Below are 20278 nucleotides of genomic sequence, written 5' to 3'. Positions count from 1 at the left end.
AAAAAAAATAATATTGCAACAAATGTTGGATTATTCTTAAAAACATAATTGTTTACAAAAGTATGTTACAAAATATAAACGACTACACAAAGTTAGTCACATAATAATACACATTAGATTCCACTTTTTTTTCTAAAAGTTGTTGCATTTTCTCCTCAAAAGTTGTTCCTTTTCATTCAAAATTGAAAATAGTCACATGACAACAATGGACAAAAAACCAATATAAAACCGGTTTTTTATTTCTTTTACTCTGGTTTTTTATATAAAACCGGCCGGTTTAATTAAATATATCCGGTTCTATTTTAATATCCGGTCCAAATAGCGAACCAAACCGTAAACCTGTCCGGTTCCGGTTTATTCCAGTCAAACTGGCCGGTCCGGTCCAGTTTTGATAACAGTGCTGCTAAGGCATCCAAAAAGAGGGGGGGGGGGCAGAGAGAGCACCTTATCTCTCATATTCCATACACCAAATCTCGGCATGCACTCTTTTTCAACATCCGCATCATGATACTTGAGCTGCACAATAAAATAACACAGATTGAACGGTAAATAATATAGGAGAAAGGAAACCTGAAAACCTTTAATTGGTACCACTCATAGTTCAAAAAATCAGAATCAGAATCGGAATCGGATTTTTGACCGCCAAGTTAGAATCGGATGAATCGGCCGGAATCGGAAAATTGGATCGGTAAATCGGGTTTTTTTGGCAGAAGCCTTGTTTTGTAGCCAAAAAGTAAGAAAAATTTGATAAAAATAATTTATAAAAAAATATGTTAATTAAGATAATATTACACTCATATAATCCACTAATTATTTAATGTATTACAAACATTACAAATATAACATACTTTTATTGCCAGAAGCTATACCGAGCTGGCTGGATCATCTCATTGTCTGTATTAAAAAACGAATATGGATATTGTTGTACAGGGCCAAAAAATGAAGACATTAATGTAGTGTCAAATGAAGAATTATTAGCATCCTCATATCCAACATATGGATTGTATGTGCTAGAAAATTCTGAATTACTACTTGAATTGTAGTCTAGTTGTACTCCATACGTAGATGAGCTTGAATGATATCCTCCACTAAACTCTGAGGTCCCATACATGCCATCATAAGAATTAATATTTCGATGCCTTGCTGATAGTTCATTGACATCTCTATATCGTCTTCCTGTATATTCACTCTCTAAGGTTAGGCCCTGTGGTTGTTCCCTTCGCTGGTGGATTGGTTCAGAATCTGGATTTTGAGTTTCCAGATTTGTAATAGGGACACCATCACTACCACCAGTGTCACTCTTTGAATTGTTATTATTGCCCTCATCATCAGAGACATCATCGAGCCACTCGTTGGCTCTATCATCAAGAATAGCGTCTTCTTCTTCTCTGATATTAAAATAATGATTAAAATTAATTAACTATTTGTTTCACCAGTTTTAATGTATAAAAAAAATTCCATTACTTGATCCAAGTTTGAAGCGGATCATCTTCATGAAATATTTGATCAAGATCAATTATCTGATTCGAATCATGATCATATGTTCGTCTCAGTTGTCTTTCTCTTAGGCGCATGTTGTAGTGGCAAAAAACAAGATGCATAAGCCGGTTCATTTTCAATCTTGTTTTTGTATGGATCAAAGCGAATGTGGATCAATTTCTCTCACAATGTGAGGAAGAGACTGTTTGGCTTAAAATTCGAATGGCAATAGGTGCTAAATTTGGACATTCTTCTCGTCCATAGATATTCCACCATTCAGCCGGAGGGCACTGTTTTGCTGCTGTTAACATTTTCTCGGTAGAAAATGTTCCTAATCTTCTACGATACCGTTCAGCCTGCAAATAAATTTATTCTCATAATATATAAATATTAGAGATTAATAATAGTGAATATTCCATATCAATAAAGTTTGCACAATAATAATTTACCTCTCTTTCTGCGCTAATTTGTTTAGCCAAAACAGGTTGTAATCTTGCAATGACATTTCTAAGGCCTCTCAATACTTCAATGTCATTTTGAACTGCTTGTGAGAATTGGAATCGCGGATTGAGAAAATATCCTGAAAAGTTAATGATATTACATAAGTATTAATAAAAAAAAATATAAAATAGCTTATTATTTTAAATAAATATTTTACCTGTTGCATGTATATCTTGGTGAAGTGTTTTTTCCCATCTTTTATAAATTATTTTCCACCATTGTTTGCTGCGTCTTGCACCAATACTCTTTTTGATTTTCTCTTTCGCACGATCCATTGCTTCATATAAAAAATCCATTTCGGCTTTGTCATCGCAATCCACCATTCGTAACACTTTAATTAGTGGCTCAAATAGTTGAATTGTCTCAGCAACAAAAATCCAATATCTTTCATTGAGCAAAAGATCTCTCACATTTTCATCACATTCTTTGTCCTTCTTTGTTTTCAACTTTCGAACTTGTTCAATCCAATTTGACTTTAGACCCATCTGTACAAGTGCATCCTTAAATGTGTATATGCTTTGTAAAGTAATGAAATTTGTTGCAAAGCGTGTGATACCGGGTCTAAGCAACTCCCGATTGTTGGTAGCTTCATGCATCAAGTTAAGAGCCCACTGATGATTATATATAAAATTTGTAAAATTTTGTGCCTTTTGAACAACATCTTTTATTTCATCAGTGTTACCAATATCTTCTAACATGAGATCAATACAGTGGGCGGCACATGGTGTCCAAAATATGTGGCTGTAATGATCCATGAGAAGGCTTCCTGCTTTCTTAAAATTTGCACCATTGTCGGACACTACTTGGACAACACGAGTGGCACCAACTTCTTCAATCAAACCGCAAATGTAATTTGCACTTTTGTAATTATTCGTTGCATCAACAGATTTCAAAAATATCGTTCCTTCGGTACAATAAACCAAAAAATTAATAATATTTCTTTTATTATTAGAGGTCCATCCATCACACATTATGGTATAACCAAAATCATCCCAGTGGCTATGAAAGTTTTTTATGTGATTTTCAATTTTCCCAACTTTCATTGGTAGATATTTATTATAAATCTCATATGACTTTGGTGCACGGACACCAGTTCCACATTCCTGTGTTGCTTCAATAGCCCTTTTAAAGTAGGCACTATCTGCAACATGTGCAGGGATACCATCATGAACAAAGAACTTTGTCCACGCTCGACCTAAATATTGTTTTGCATCTTTTATACCCCTTAGCACAACATTAGAAATTTTGGATTGTCGACTTGTTTGTTTTGAGTGTAAATAATCATCGACCATAGGTTGCCTATTAGTCGTCCCGATCCCTACATTCAACAGTCTCTTATTACGACCACCAAACCCTTCAGGCACACGCATAGAAGCAGAGCGCCCTAACTCTGCTCTAGAAGATCCTTCGCCCCCCTACGTTGAAATTGTTCAACCCTGTGAGTCTCTCTACTTTCTCTTAGAGCTCTATGAAGTTCGGGATCCGAGACATCCTCATCCGATAAATTTTCTGGGACTATTGTCAACTCATTTGCTATTATTTCTTCTCGTTCCCTTGTTCTTTGTTTTTCTAGTTTTTTTCCTCGAACATATTGATTAAATTGAGCTTGAATTTATTTTGGGACTTGAGTACATATCATAACATTACCCTTTATCCCACCCAAATGTTGTTTTCCTCTATAAATTCCACCTGAAATGATTCTATGACACCACTTACATTTTACCCTTTGTTTATTAGCATCAACTGCTTCAAAGTGTTCCCAACCAATATCTTCTACTCTACATGTCGATTTGCCTCTATCAGCCATATCTAAATTAAATAACAAGATATTATAAATTAATTAATTATTATGTATATATAAAAATTATAAGAGGTTGCAGAAAAAAATACAATTAAATGGAAAATTGCATTTTTTTTTTTCATCAGTAGCATAAAAAAAATGAGAGCACCTAAATGCGAGCACTTGTAATTAGCACCTGAATGAGAGCACTTGTAATTAGCACCTGGAAGTGGCTGCCAATAAAACCACTTATAAAGAGAAACCTGGAAGTGGCTGAGTCACATGTATTTGTTTTTATTGTAAATAATGTATTTGTTTTTATTGTTAATAATCACTAAATTGTCATCAGAAGAACTCTAGTAAGTCACATGCATAATATAATGAGCATCACATGCAAGAAAAAACAAAATAAACACTAGTCATGCTACTGCTGAAGGCCTTTCACTAAAAAAAATATATACATATTAAGTTCTAAATAATAAAAACATCAAGGGCCGATTTTAAAAAATGCCAAATATCAGACACCCTTCTCCTCTCCTGCGTGTCTTCGGTGTTCTTCTCCCCCTTCTCACCATGGTTCGAAAAATCAAGCTCAAATGGCACGTCTTCGGTGCCTTCTCCCCCTTTCGGGCTGCCTTCTCCTCCTGCGCGCCTTCTCCCCCTTTCGGGCTGCCTTCTTCTTCTCTGAATCGGCACAGGCACAGAGGTTAGTCAAATTGAAATTTTTTTCACTTTAAATCGTTTGAATCGGTGTAAATCGGACGGAAAATTAGAAAATCGGCCGATTTCGACACTGTTCATCCGATTTTTTTTTTAAAATCGCACAAACTTGAGAATTGGGCAAAAATCGGCTCGGTCCAGTCCGATTCCGAGTTGAATCGGCCAATTTGACTCGGAATCGGCCGATTTTTCGAACTATGGTACCACTCTCTCTTTTTGTTTTTATGTTGGCAATTAAGACAAAGGAGATCACCAGATCAACCAAGTGAGACCAAATTAGGATGAGATACGTAGTTCACAATGGACTTTTAACTCTAGGGTATAGTGTGCTTTTTTTTATTATCAGAGTGCTTATATGCATATGGACACAGGAATGGTGTTCAACAAAAAAAAATAAAAATAATAAACATTTAAATGAGAGATACCAAAGGTGGAGGCAGAACACGAGCCTCAATGATGGTGGGTTGCTCGTTGACAGTTAACCCAAACTCAGTTGTAAAAATATCCTCAGTATACTTGTTATCTCTAATGGTCTGTGAGTTCAAAAAAATGGAAATAATTAGAATAAGGACATTAGCAAAGCAAATCTTCTTTTTTTTCTAATGGTTATCAATTTAGGTTTAAATAAAGAGATAGAAAATAGAAATATAACTTCTTTTTTGCTAGATAGATGGTGTAGTAAACATGCCTTACAACATCAATTTTCACACATTTTTTCTATTGTTACTGATCGGTTTATTTCTATTGCGAGGGCATTTTCTAATTTTCATTTAAGTTTGTCTTTTTAAAGACAAATAACTGGTATATATAGAATTGAATTGATTGCCTTGCATCACAAATTGCAACATTTTACTTTGTCTTCTAGTTTAGAAGATAGATTGATATGGAGATGATCACTTCACTGTTCATTCTTTTTATAAATGGTTATAGTATGGTGGTATACCAAATTTTGAATATGATACCATTTGAAAATCTAACATCCCTTTAAAAATCAAAATCTTTCTTTGACTGGTCCGACGAGATAAAATTCTAACTAATGTTTACTTAGCAAAAAAAGGTTGGCCAGAAGATCTTACTTGTGCATTTTGTGACCAACATGAGAGTACTGAACATTTATTTATACATTGTTCTTATGTACGATTAATCTGGAATTGAATTGCAACACACAATTCTTTTACCTTTGAATGTAATTCTTTAGATGATTTGTGGTTACTTGATGCTTCTATTCCCTTAAAGGATAGATAACTTGTAGAATTATTAAGGGGAGCTATCTTATGGAATGTCTGGTTAGAAAAAAAATAGAGTTATTTTTAATGATGATACTACTCCTATTTCTGCTAAATCATTAGGGTTTAAGATAAATTTTTTAGCTACTTTTTGGTGTAAATTTAGATCTGAAAATTCATACTTGAAATTAAGTCTAATATTTTCATGTGATGTTAAGGACCTACCAGATCAGATACTGGAGGAGGAAGAGGAGTCAACCTAGGCTCTTGGAGCTGGCAGCCCCCCAGGTCAAATGTCTGGAGACGAGTTGACAGATGATGATTTATTGAATTACTAGTTTTCTAGGGTATTACTGATTTTGAACTCCTGCTTGCTTAGTATTCATTTTGTTAAGATATTAGTTTTTATGTGATACTGTTTTTTACTTGTATGTTTTTATGTCTTTTGATGTTAAACTGTTGTAAGAGTTTTTGTATTTGATTTTAGTATCTATTTTGAGTATCAAATCAAGTATGCTTGATTTCTATGAAATCGGTAGTCATACCACTATTTTTCAAAAAAGCAAAGCAAATCTAGTTCTTTTTTCTAAGCATGTTGTTTAGATAAATACATTAAGAATGTTGTTTTCATGATCGACAGGTTTCTGACAAGTGACCCTAAGCAGATTAGTGACCTGATTTTCATTCAACTTTTTCTGGTACTTCTGCTCCTTGATAATCTTGCACACCTACATTTTAATTTCACAAGATTAAAGCAGAGGAGAGGCTGAGAGCCAAGGAGACGCGGCGGAGGACAGGCGCCAGAAATCGCGTATACGGTGGGCTTGGGGAGAGGAAAACATAATTTTATATTAGGGAAAGGATTTACGTTGGAGCGCTGGGCTCGGGAGAGAATTAATTTTTTTTTATGGGCTGTGCAGGAAATTTTTATGGCCCGGGATAAGACTAAATAGTTTTCAGGGTGAGGCAACACTCTAATTTCTATTAGACTGCAAATTATATTTGAAAATTCAGGATAGGACAACCTGGGCCTTATTGGTCCGCCCCTGGAGCATACTGAAAAGTGAAAAATTATACCATTTCAATCAAGCCTACTATGGTTTGCAAGGACAACACACTTCTACCCAATTGACCAATTTTGACCCATTTTTCTGTTTCTTCAAACATGCTACAACAACCAGAAATATTGAACATTAATTCCTCGTTAAACATTTTTTTTCCTCTAGTGAGTATTTACATTGTAGAATGTTTGAACCTGAAGAAGTTTTAGTTTGTCATTCCTTCACCAGTAGCATAGCGATCACCATCAGAGTTAGTATGGATAGAATAACACCCCACTGGGATGAAATCCATTTCGGTGTCGGGTCCGCTTTGAGATTCGTACCAGATCAAAACGGACGATGCAAATATCATTCTACACGGTAGACGGTAGGGTACCGCACTGAATTTGAACCTTGGAGAATAGAAGCAGCAGGATCGGAAAGAGGATTTTTTTTTTTACAAACCATAATTAAAAATAAGAATTTTATGAAACCAACATCATTAAATTTTTTTTAACAAAAATCATAAAAACTGAAATGTCATTTTGGTTTGAACTTTTTTTTTTGACCGAAATGGCAATTCAGTTTCAGGTGGTTTCACCGCTTTTTTTAAAAAAACATGTGTAGTCTTCGGTTTAACACCCATGGACCGAGATGTCATTTTGATCCAATGTTTTTTTAGCCCGAACTGAAATGTCATTTCAGTCTGAACTATTTTTTTTTAGGGTTTTCTTATAAATTATTTAGAAGGTTTGCTTATAAATTGTTTAGAAAAGGTCAGAAAAACAGGTTTGTTTAGAAACGAGAAAGAAGAGAAGAGATTGTTTTTGGTTTTTAAAAAAAAAAAAATAGTAGCACTGAAATGGCATTTCGTCCAAAGAGATTTTTGGATTTTATGTGGTCGCTAGTATGAAAATTTGTAAAAGCACTTCGGACTAAATTGCCATTTCATTATGGAAAAAAAAAATATTCGAACCGAAATGATACTTCAATTCTTATAGTTTTTGTAAAAAAAAAAATAATAATTTATGTTGGTTTTATAAAAAAATTTTATTTTTTATTATGGTTTATAAAAAAAATCCGGAAAGAGTGATCGGTAGCAGTACAGTTTACATGTGCTTTTGGGCCGGGTCTGAATCTGGTTTGTTTTTTTCATTTTGTTATTTCATTTAATGTGTTCTCTTTTAGAAAAAAAATTCAAATTTCATACATATCATATTTTTTATTTTTATTAAATTAATTACATAAATAGTTTTTAAAATATATCTCATATTTCGAATACAGTAACGCGCATACACATCCATCCCCATCCCCATGCAAGATGATAACGCACGCCAAAAAATCAAATATCAAATAGAAACAAACAACATGATATTTATCATCAGAACAAGATATTGTCATCAGAACTTGTACTTTTTTTATGACACAGGATTACATTCTATATTTCTAAAATTTTCAAAATTTTAACAATCGAACTAAATTGTTTAACATGATGAATATATTAAAATATGATTGCAGATCAAATTTTACATTTTTATAAATCTTTTTACTATATTACAGAATAATTGTTTTCAAACCATTGAATTTTTGTAGACAACTTAATAAATAGTAAAAAAATTCAAAAAAAATAATAATTTTGATCAGGAATCACATTTTAATATATCCATCATATTAAACGGTTTGAATTGACCATTTGAACTTTGAAAATGTAAAGTGTAATTCGGTGTCACCAAAATAGGGTGTAAGTGAATTCCTCCTCTATTATCATATGCATATTACCCAGCGGCGCACTCTGTGTACTCTTATCTTCATTTTAAAAGTTTAAAGCGATCTAAACTATTCAACATAATCTTCATAAGAAAATGTATTCACTGATCAAATTTGTTAGTGTTGAGATTTATGTATGTTTATTGCATTAATAGTAACTATAGGGTTATATTGGTAAGAAAGCAATTATAGAGAACCGTAGGGTTACGAATGTAATTGTGACGCCTATATAGGCCCGAAAGAACAAAGGAATGAAACAATTTTCATTTTTGAATCATTTCTTTATGGTATCAGAGCTGAAAAAAACGAAACCCTAAAATCGCTACTGTAGCGCTACAGTAACCGCGATTTTACAGAATCGGAATCCAGGCAGAGCCCACCTCCGCCCAGCTCTGCCTGACTGCCTGAGCTCCGTCTCTCTCCGTTCGGGTCGCCTGACCCTCCTGGTCACGGCCTGAGCTCCGTCCGGCCGCCAGGCTCCGCCCCGCCAAGCTGCTGCCATGATCTAGGCTCTCTGACCTAGATCCGCCGCTCCGACCCTGCTCCGCCTACTGCTCCGTCTAGGCGGCGCCTAGCACCATTTGCTCCGCCTAGTTCAGATCTGGTCCGAACCACCTCTCCTCCTTCTTGACCGAACCGGATCTGCCCCCTTTCTTCTTCTAGGCCGAACCAGCCCCTTTCTCCTTCTTCTAGGCTGATCTAAGGTAGGTTTGGTCCTCTTTGAGTATATTGGCCGGCGTGGGGGGCATATACCTCACGATACCCGAGTAGGGGGGTTTGATCGGGTTTGAGCTCGAATCTTGATGTGTTAGATCAAGATCGGGTCAAAAGGGAGAGATAATGTGGATCTCGATCTTAACAGTGTAAGATCGGGTCTAAGAGAGTAATAGAAAGGATTCGAACTTGGATTGATACGTGAGGCGTAGATTTGAGTCGGATCAATGTCAGAGGAGGAGACTGGGAATGCATTTGCGAAGGCTTGCGCGAAGCTGACCTCTGATGAGATGGCTGTCATGGTGCAACGAGCGTTGGCCGTGTACCAAGCTTCTGTTGAGAGCAAGCCGAAGGTGCAGAAGGTTGAGCTGCCACCTATCGACATGAGACTCGAAGGGAAGGATCTTGAGGGGTACTTAACTGATGAGGAGGAGACCCAGATTAGGCTACAGGCTGGGACAGCAGGACTTCCAGGGGTGAAGTCAGCACTAGCGGTCTCCAACTCAGGTCACACAGGTAACACAGGGTTCAGAGGCGAGCCTCGGCGGTGTTACAGATGCGGTGAGGTAGGTCACCTGAAGCAGGCTTGTCCTAAGCCACCAAATGAGAGATACAGGTGGGAGGGGGCAGTCTGGGAGTTGTGGCCGCGGCCGTGGAGATTGGAGAGGTGGAAGAGGAGGCAACCGGACACATCTAATGGTTGCAGAGGAGGAAGAAAAAGCTAGTGGGGACCTTACATAGGAGGATCAGGCACTCGTGGAGGCTTATTCTCAGAGACTCCGGAACAGGCAGAAGCTGATGGGTGATATGAAGAGCATGAGAGATGATGCATCAACCTCTACTTCATCCAGGGGTAACTTTGCTTCTCTTGCCCACATAGCTACAGGTACTCATGATACCCTTGCTCTAGCCTCTATACCCACCACGAGATCACCAAATTGGATAGTCGACTCTGGTGCGTCTCGCCATGTGACTGGTACTGTTAGAGAGTTTTCTTCCTATACTCGCCTAGCAGTCCCAGAGAGCGTTCAGATCGCAGATGGTACAACTCAGCCCGTAGTTGGTAAGGGTACCGTGAAATGTACCGATTCAGTGACTCTGACCAATGTGTTGCATGCTCCTTCCTTTCCGGTAAACCTGGTGTCCATTAGTGCTATTATTCGTGAGCAGAAATGCATCGTGACCTTTGATATTCCGAAAATGGTCCTTCAGGAGAAGGGGACGGGTCGGATACTTGGGACTGGTACATGGCGTGATGGGTTGTGGTACATGGATAGAAAAGGGATGGACATGGCGCTGACATCTGTGGTCGATAGAGTGGGGGTAGGAAGATCTGGGGTGAGTGTGGAGGATGAGTTGCTTCTGATTCATCGGCGGATGGGGCACTCTTCCTTCAGCCTACTGGAACGTTTGTATCCATCAGAGTATGAGAAAACTGAAAAACGGAAACTTGTGTGTGATGGATGTGAGTTTGGGAAGCATACAAGGAGTTCATATGTAAGCTCAGGAAGTAGGAGTTCTTATGTCTTTAATCTGGTTCATTCAGACGTATGGGGGCCTTGTCCCACGACTACTGTGAATGGGTTCAGATATTTTGTCTCCTTCATCGATTGTTTTTCTCGTGTGACTTGGATTTATCTGATGAAGAACAAGAGTGATGTGTTTGCTTGCTTCAAGGACTTTCACAAAGGGATTCAGACTCAATATGGTGCAGTTGTGAAGGTATTGAGATCTGACAATGGAACAGAGTATACCAACAGGGCGTTTGGGGAGTACTTGTCATCCCAGGGAATACATCATCAAACCACGTGTCCATACACACCAGAGCAGAATGGGGTAGCAGAACGGAAGAATAGGCATCTCCTTGAGGTAACTCGGAGTATGATGATTTCGATGAATGTTCCGAAATATTTGTGGGGACAAGCAGTCCTGACAGCCGCACAATTGATCAACAGAATGCCATCTAGAGTGTTGGACTGGCAGACTCCATGTGTGATGTTGAAAGGAGATAATGAGGGTATTCTTCGTCCAAAGGTATTTGGTTGTGTGTGCTTTGTGAAAGACAACAGACCAAATGTTGGAAAATTGGATCCGAGGGCTGTGAGGTGTATCTTTGTGGGTTATTCAGCTACTCAAAAGGGTTATGTGTGCTGGAGTCCGGTAGAGAGGAGATTGTTTGTGAGTATGGATGTTACATTTCGCGAGCTCGAACCTTACTACCCCTCAGAGACTACATCACCCTTTGGAGACTCGCTCGATACAGGAGGTATGAGGCGAGAGGGGGAGAGTAGTAGTAATGGTGAGAGGAGGATGGTGAGTGTGGGTGGTATTCCTTGCCCACTGGTGGATTCGGCTAGGGTTGAGCCGGAAAATGAGGATTCGGCTAGAGTTGAGCCGGAAAAGGAGAATTCGGCTAGGGTTGAGTCGGAAAAGGAGAATTCGGCTAGGGTTGAGCCGCAAAGGGAGGATTCGGCGGGTGAGCCGGAAGTTAAGAGAAATGGGCCCGAAGGTGGTAGGACTCAATCTCAGGGGGAGTCGAGATACCGTGAGGTGTATGTGAGAAGAAATAAGCAGAGTGAGGGAGCCGTGCCTACAGTGCCACATGTGTCAAATCCCTTGTCCCTGCCTAATCCGACTCCTGAGACACTTACACCATCCACCTCAGACTCAGAATACACAGGTGCTATGATTCCTTTCTCTACTCCTCCCACTCCCCTATCAGTAAGAATGACTCCTCGCGAGAATGCGGGCATTCCTCCTAACCGATATGGTTTTTCGCATGAGATTGCCCAGTTTGTCTCTTACTCACACATATCACCGGTACATAGAGCGTTCATTGCATCATTAGACACTGTCTCTATTCCTAAGTGTTGGCAGGTTGCTAAAGGAGATCCGAAATGGAAAGCAGCCATGCAAGAAGAGCTCGAGGCCCTTGAGAAGAACAGAACCTGGGAGTTTGTGTCACTACCACCAGGCAAGAAGGCTGTTGGGTGCAAGTGGGTCTTTACAGTGAAACAGAATCCAGAGGGTCTGGTTGAGCGCTACAATGCTAGGTTGGTAGCGAAGGGGTACAGTCAGACCTATGACATCAACTATGATGAGACCTTTGCACCCGTGGCGAAGATGAGCACAGTGAGGACACTGGTTTTCATGGCAGTGAATGGAGGATGGAAGTTACACCAACTCGAGGTGAAGAATGCGTTTCTTCATGGTGACCTGTTAGAGGAGGTATATATGGAGATTTCATCAGGGTTTGGCATGAACCAAACAGTGGGTAAGGTGTGCAGGCTTAAGAAGTCGCTTTATGGATTGAAGTAGTCTTCCCGGGCCTGGTTTGATAGGTTCAGAAAGGCTATGGTAGGCATGGCCTATCAGCAAATTAATGCTGATCATACGGTGTTTACTAGACAACATGGTGGTCACATTACTGTGCTGGCTGTGTATGTTGATGATATGATCATTACCGGAAATGATGAGGGGGAGATTGCACAGTTGAAGGCAAGATTGGAGAAGGAATTCGAGGTGAAGGATCTGGGATAGCTTAGGTACTTTCTTGGGATTGAGGTGGCTCGTGGAGCAGAGGGGATTATTTTATCTCAGAGAAAGTATGTCCTAGATTTGCTCACTGAGACAGGCATGTTGGGATGCAAGCCTGTAGTTTCTCCAATTGATGTGAAGGCCAAGATTAGTGCAGAAGCAGGAGAACAGGTGGATCGTGAGAGGTACCAGAGACTGGTAGGCAGATTGATCTATTTGACACATACACGTCCCGATATCTCATTTGCAGTGAGTGCGGTGAGCCGCTACATCCATGACCCTAGGAAGAGCCATATGGACGCAATGTATCACATTCTGAGGTACCTGAAGAGTGCACCAGGGAAGGGCTTGATTTTCAGGCAGAATGGACACATGAACATTGAGGGCTACTGTGACTCTGACTGGGCCAGTTGCCAAGATGACAGGAGGTCCACAGCTGGCTATTGCATGTTCGTAGGGGGCAACTTGGTCTCTTGGAAGAGCAAGAAACAGCCAGTTGTTGCGAGATCAACAGCAGAAGCCGAGTACAGGGCTATGGCATTGAGAGTTGCTGAAATGGTGTGGCTGAAGAGGTTGTTGGAAGAGCTCAAGGTGAATCACGGAGCTAAAATGAAATTGTGGTGCGATAGCAAGTCAGCGATCAACATTGCCAACAATCCTGTGCAGCATGACAGAACCAAGCATGTGGAGATCGATAGGTTCTTCATAAAGGAAAAACTAGAAAGTGGACTATTGGAGCTGAGTCATATAGCTACTGGAGATCAAGTAGCTGACTGCCTCACCAAAGGACTTAGCTCAATAGATTTAGAAAGGTTTTGTGACAAGATGGGCTTGATTGATATCTTTTGCTCATCTTGAGGGGGAGTGTTGAGATTTATGTATGTTTATTGCATTAATAGTAACTATAGGGTTATATTGGTAAGAAAGCAATTATAGAGAACCGTAGGGTTACGAATGTAATTGTAACGCCTATATAGGCCCGAAAGAACAAAGGAATGAAACAATTTTCATTTTTGAATCATTTCTTTAGTTAGTTTTTAAATTTTTTTACTATCTTTTAGATAGGTAAATAACCGTGTTTTTTTTTATACCACTCTAAAAAATCGGAATAAATTAAACAGCACCCGAAAAATCGGATTTGAGATTCCACCACGTTCGCGTAGTGGATCTGCGAACGGATCGCTAACCCGTTCGCGTAACAGATCCGCGACCTGACCCGCCAGCGACATGACCCGCCAGAGTGACCCGCTAGCGCCATGACCCACCAGAGCGACCCGTCCGCGTGGTGGATACGCGCATCGACCCGTTCGCATATCCACTGTGCGAACGTGGTGGAAATGCATATAAAGCGGCTCCGCAGGTCATTTTCCCTGTCCGTCCCTATCCGTCGCTGTCTCCGCAAAAATCAGGTTTTTTTTTTTTTTAATTAAAATTTATTATTTAATTTTCTATTTAGTAGTAGTATTGTAAATTATATATAAATATGTGTGTAGTTTTAGTTTAGAATATTGAATATTTGTGTGGTTGTAGTTTAGAATACCAAATATTTGTGTAGTTGTAGTTTAGAATACCAAATATTTGTGTAGTTGTAGTTTAGAATACCAAATATTTGTGTAGTTTTAGTGTTAGTTTAGAATACCAAATATTTGTGTAGTTTTAGTTTAGAATACCAAATATTTGTGTAGTTTTTGTTTTAGTTAGAATACCAAATATTTGTATAGTTTTTAGTTCGTATATTTTTGTGTAATATTTGTATAGTTGTTTTACTTAAGTAGTATATTTTTTAGTAGACAAAAATAGTAGTTTGGTTTAGTTGGTACATTTTTTATTTAGTTTAATTTAGTTGTGTACCAATTTAGAAATGGATCAATTTAGGAATGTCCAAAAATTGTAATATATTATTATGAGTGATGTTTCTATGGACATAAGGACCTATTTGTAAAATGAACATATTTTTATTTTGAAAGTTCAAACAGTCGATCCGAACCGTTTATCTTGTTCTCCATATTAATATGTGCTTTTGGAGATCAAATTTTTTATTTTTCTGAATTTTTTACTATTTATTAAGATGGGTACAAAAAAAATATCAAATTCAGACGATTGAATTTTGTACCCATCTTAATAAATAGTAAAAAAATTCAGAAAAATGTAAAATTTGGTCTCCAAGCACATATTATTATGGAGAACAAGATGAACGGTTCGGATCGACTATTTGAACTTTGAAAATAAAAATATGTTCATTTTACAAATAAGTCCTTATTTCCATAGAAGTCTTTGCCTATTATTATTATTATTATTATTACATTGTTATATTTAGACCAAAATTGAGTAGAAATGTATCAAATCATAAATTTATCGTTATGCATTATTGTATGATTTTACCGATTCATCAAAGAATAATGATATATTATTGGATTATCATAAATATTTGTATTATTTTTAGATTTTTACTGTTCCTGAAATTATTGATAGAGGTCAAAACTGACAAAATTGATAAATTTAATGTTAGTATGGCGTCAACCAGCGGTAGCAATGAAAACCGTACGCAAGATGATTTACAGCTGGATTTATCACTGGCCCGTACCATATTTCCAAATATGACGAAAGAGAGTATCAGTCCTCTTTGCTGGTATAAATTCGAGGAGCACAAGATGAGGAACGCATATGTAAGTTTACGTTTTGACAAATGCAAATAATTTTAATTTTTATTTAGATAAAAATAGGTAAGTTATATATTTGTTTGTTTTGAAATTAAATGCAGACTCATACCTTGACGGGGATGCGGAACAATCAGATGAGTATCCTCTATGACGACCGATACGCTCCAGCGTTGAAGAGTTTGGATCTGTGGCATGTTTCACAGCTGACCCCTATTATTGCAGATGCCGCTCTTCTATCTGCGTTGGTCGAGAGGTGGCGGCCGGAGACACACATATTTCACCTTCCCGTTGGAGAGATTACGGTGTCTCTTCAGGATGTCAGTTGTCTCTGGGGACTGCCTATTACTGGACAGGCTGTGACGGGTGTGGAGTACGGGGACTTCACAAAGGACGTTGAAGAACTGTTGGGACCCAACCTGATGAAGGAAAGGTCCCTCAAGAGGTCGAAGGTTGCATCAAAAAACGACATCAGTATCCCGCGTTTGCGAGCAGCATTCAAGTAAGTTGCATTTTTTTAATAGTAAGTATTTGATTGTGATGTTCCACACACTGTACTAAATTAGTTCGTACTTGTAGTGGAAAATTGGCAGAAGGGGCGTCTAAGGAGGTGGTAGATCGGTGGACACGAGCTTACATAATGGAGCTGTTCTCTTGCTGGTTGTTCCCAGATTCATCTGGGAACACCGTCCCTGCTTGTATGCTGCAGTGGCTGAGGGACTTAGCAGACCCTCCACAGATGAATTGGGGTGCAGCGGTTTTGGCATGTCTATACCGAGCCTTATGCATTGCCTGCCGGGTATAAATTACTCTATCTTCTTTTTGTAAATAAATTATTTTCTCTTATTGCATTGCAAATAACCGCAACTTGTATGAAAATAGGTCGAAAAAGCTGGTCTGTATGGACCAATTGGTCTACTTCAGCATTGGTCGTGGACGAGATTTCCATTTGGTCGTCCGCAACCACAAGAGGAGGGTTGGGCTCCAGTCTGGGGTCATCCGGACGGGGATACCTGTCCTGCGTATGCTCAGAGATTCTGCGCTAAAAAGACCTTTGTCGCCACCCCTCACGGCAAGCCTTCGGGAGTTTGGTTTTTCAGGACTCAGTTCGAGCAGATGACTCCAGATCTACATGTTGAGTGGAGGCCGTATGATTTTCGCGTTGAGGTTTTCGAAGAAGATGAGGAACCTTACTCTTTCCTCACAAAACTTCCTTCGATCTGCAGTCGCGAGCGAGAATACTGGTTTGCTCAGGTGCGAGTTATTTTTCTATTTTATAGTTTACAATTTCATAATCGTACTGTAGTTTAAAGTTGAAACTTAGACTATGAAAATATTTGCAGGTACCACTTATCTACTACCAGGTTGTTGAGAATTATTACCCTGGACGGGTAATGAGACAGTTTGGTATGGCCCAGTATCTTCCAGTCCCGGATCCTATCACAAAGGACAGCTGGTATGAGCTTCACCAACCGTTATGCACTACGGTGGGGAAGAATTGGCGGACGGAGCACGCCTTGCATGTACAGCGACTGGAGGATATGAGTCAGGATGACATGGTCCCTGATATGTATCAGGTATATGCTTTTGAGGAGTGGGACCAGCAGTATCGACAGTGGTATCAAGAAAATTGTGCATTCACAGTGTACATGTTCGGTCAGATGTCAGAGATCAACCAGAAGCCGCTTCATGTACCACGCGACTCGACATCTCCTCACTTAGGTTTCATCCCTAGCGGTGGTCCGGCTGCACAGATTGTAAGTTTTTTATATTATTTTATATTTATTTCAATACATGTACGGTAATCATCTTTTGAAATATTGATCAAATGATTTATTCGCAGGTACTTATGAATATCAAGCAAGTTCTGAGAGCTGCAAGATATGGGATCACAAGAGGCTGGAAGAAGGTTGGTAAGATTTTGTTGTGCACATCTGCACCTCCGGTAGTCGTCGCCGGGTACAAGGACCAACTAGACAAGATCTTGAGGCTAGCGGATCTTCCAAAATACGAGGATTTGAACGAAATGGATGATAGAGATTCTGCAGAGCAGATGAGCACACCAGAGCCGGATTTTTCAGAGATCTTGTCCGCACCGACGCCTGAGGCAGCATTTCAGCAATTTGGAGATCGAGTGGTACGTGTTCTTCTAATAACTTACATATTGAGAAATGAGCCCCGGATTTTATTAATCATCTATTTTTCAGGGTTTTGAGCCCTGGTTTGAGCAGACTCAGACATCGCAGGATTTTGAGCAGACTCAGACATCGCAGGATTTCGATTTTGGTACCGTATACACTCAGGATTACCCGTCTCCTCAGTTTTTCACACAGGATGAGCCACCACTACAGGACAGTGCAGCAGTGTACCAGACAGAGACAGTTCCATCCTATGCAGAGTCTGTTGTAGCTTCTATTTTCGGTCCTGCCATTCCACCTGGCTCATATGAGGAGCCTTTGTTTGGACATATACCAGAGGAGACCCCACCACAGCCATCGCGGCAGTATACGTCGCCTTTCAATTTTCTAGGTTCAGAGATTGAGGAAGAAGAGGAAGAGGAAGAGGAAGAGGGCTCGGAAGAAGAGGAGTTGGGGCGTGGCAAGAGGAAGAGGACCAGGAAGGAGCCGTACACACCACCGACCAAGTAGTTGATTGTTACATATGTTACTCAGACTCTTATGTATTCGTACTGTTTGGACTTTTATGTATTCGTACTGTTTGGACTTTTATGCATTCGGACTGTTATTCTGACTTTTATTTGGTTTATGCTTGTTTTTTATGATCTTATCACGTCTGCTATTACATTTCTCAAAATTCGAATACCAAATAACATGAGTTCTGATAAAAAAAAAACACACAAGATACAAATTTCTGGTTAAAATCACATATCCAGCCCTATTGCGTATTTCCTCTCGCATCCCTTCTTCTTCTCGCATTCCTCTCGAGAGTTTCTCTACTGGTTCGGTGACCCCTTCGCCGTCCTTCCAATACATCCATCCACATTTGGATCCGGTTGTGCCGTCTCCTACCCAATTTCACTAACCGATGTTCTGGAACTAAGAGATCTCCTTCTTGCACTGGCCAATCACATTGATTGTCATACACATGAAATTCACCACTCCATGTGTCGATGAGTGTTTGAATGTTGTAATAATAATTGACGAAGTCATTTGGATTTAAGTTCCTATAATATCAATACATTAGTAAGTAATACCGTCCCTAATATGAAATTCCAAATTAAATAAAATATAATTTTACCTTAAACGACACACCGCCATCACATGAACGCATGGTATTCCACCCATCTCAGGCTTCTGGCACGTACATTCCACCTCATGGCCGTTCTTCAGAATTACCTTGTACCTGCAGTCGCTTGACGTGTGCACCCATCTGCCATTCTCCATGTCAAAATTAACTTTTTCGCCATGTGAGGTCACCATGAACTCATTATGGCCGAATGCAAGCGTTGACATTTTCTTAGTCTTCTCAATGTGCTTATCCAGCTTCTTTTGTACGCGAGTGGAAAAAAGCTGACCTTCTGCCTGCAATTGCACAGCCGTCTCTCTTCTTTGCTCGAACCAGCTGACACACTTGTAGAACGTCTCCTCAATGATTGCGGCAACTGGTAACCTATGATAATTAAAAATTACAATTAAATGAAGAAAATGAAAATAAAAAATGGGAGGATTACAATATACAAACCTGCGAGAAGTTTGGAAGACATGGTTGAGCGATTCAGAACCATTGCTAGTCATTATTTCCCAACGAGATCCATCATCCATAGCTTGATACACCTTCCATGGCTTAGGCAGTTCTTCCTCGTCACTTTCATTATATTTGCCACATGTATCCAAATAAGCCAACCAAGCAGGATTTCGCCTCCCGATTGCATCAAGTCCTTCTTGCAATCTTCTTCTCTTTATCTTTTTAACCATGACCTTGAAAAAGGTGGAAGCTACCTTATCCTTAGTGTGCTTTCCAAAATTCTCAAACACATGTTGAGAGCAGTAGCGATGAGCACACTCCCCTTTCTCCTCACACCAACCCAAATCATCTTGAATAAACACCTTTTTAATGCCCTTGTGTCGGTCAGATACCACACACATGTATCTGTTTCGCCCAATTACAAACTCCCGCACCCACTTCATGAACCATCCCCAATTCTCAAAATCCTCATTCTCTACCAGTCCAAATGCTAACGGGATTAACTGGTTCTCTGCATCATATCCGGTTACAATTAACAGCTTACCCTTGTATCTGCCAGACAAGAAACAAGCATCGATACTGATGACGGGTCTGAGGTGACCGACTGCGGCAATACATGGTCCCCATGCCCATGCTGCTCTCATGAAAAAACGATACCCTGGCTTAGTGGTTGCCTTTGAAACAATTTTATATTGGGTTCCCGGATTTGCTCTTTTTATTGCCTCTAACAAAGGGATAATCAGCCCATAAGACCCCTCCCAACTACCAAAGGCCCGTGCAATTGCTAATTCTCTACCACGCCATAATTTATTGTACTTTGGAACGATACCCTCGTACCTTTCAGCGCATAAGTCAGCGACTGCCCGGATAGAAATATCAGCATTTTTTTCCAATGATAATTTTATACAGTTGGCGACCATAGCGGACGTCAACTGTGCATGATCTAACCTGGATGCTGATGCATGACATGTGTGCTTAGCCGCATTCTTCGTGATGGCCCAAGTATTACCAAAGCCTGTAGCCCTCGCAACCAACGCCCACCTACATCGGGCGTTAACACACTTGTACCTCAGCCTGGTGGTATCACTGTGTGTATTTTTAATCTCCCTATTATGTTTGATGTGCCAGTGGTTAATTGTATCTTTCATCTTA

General features: G+C 39.5%; 1 long non-coding RNA gene across 1 annotated transcript; it reads right to left on the bottom strand.

The window, feature by feature from the left end:
- Positions 1-443: 443 nt before the first annotated feature.
- LOC144566447 (uncharacterized) lies at positions 444-6434 on the bottom strand. The gene is made up of 3 exons (XR_013515196.1): positions 6318-6434; positions 4906-5013; positions 444-516 (listed from the first exon to the last, which is right to left on the bottom strand). It is a non-coding gene; the product is annotated as an uncharacterized LOC144566447 (long non-coding RNA).
- Between the last annotated feature and the right edge of the window lie 13844 nt (positions 6435-20278).

Source organism: Carex rostrata, chromosome 15 (assembly GCF_964058835.1).
Source record: "Carex rostrata chromosome 15, lpCarRost1.2, whole genome shotgun sequence".
Classification (NCBI taxonomy): Eukaryota; Viridiplantae; Streptophyta; class Magnoliopsida; order Poales; family Cyperaceae; genus Carex; species Carex rostrata.
Note: the sequence above shows the minus strand (reverse complement) of the source record. Positions and strands in the feature narration are given on the sequence as shown.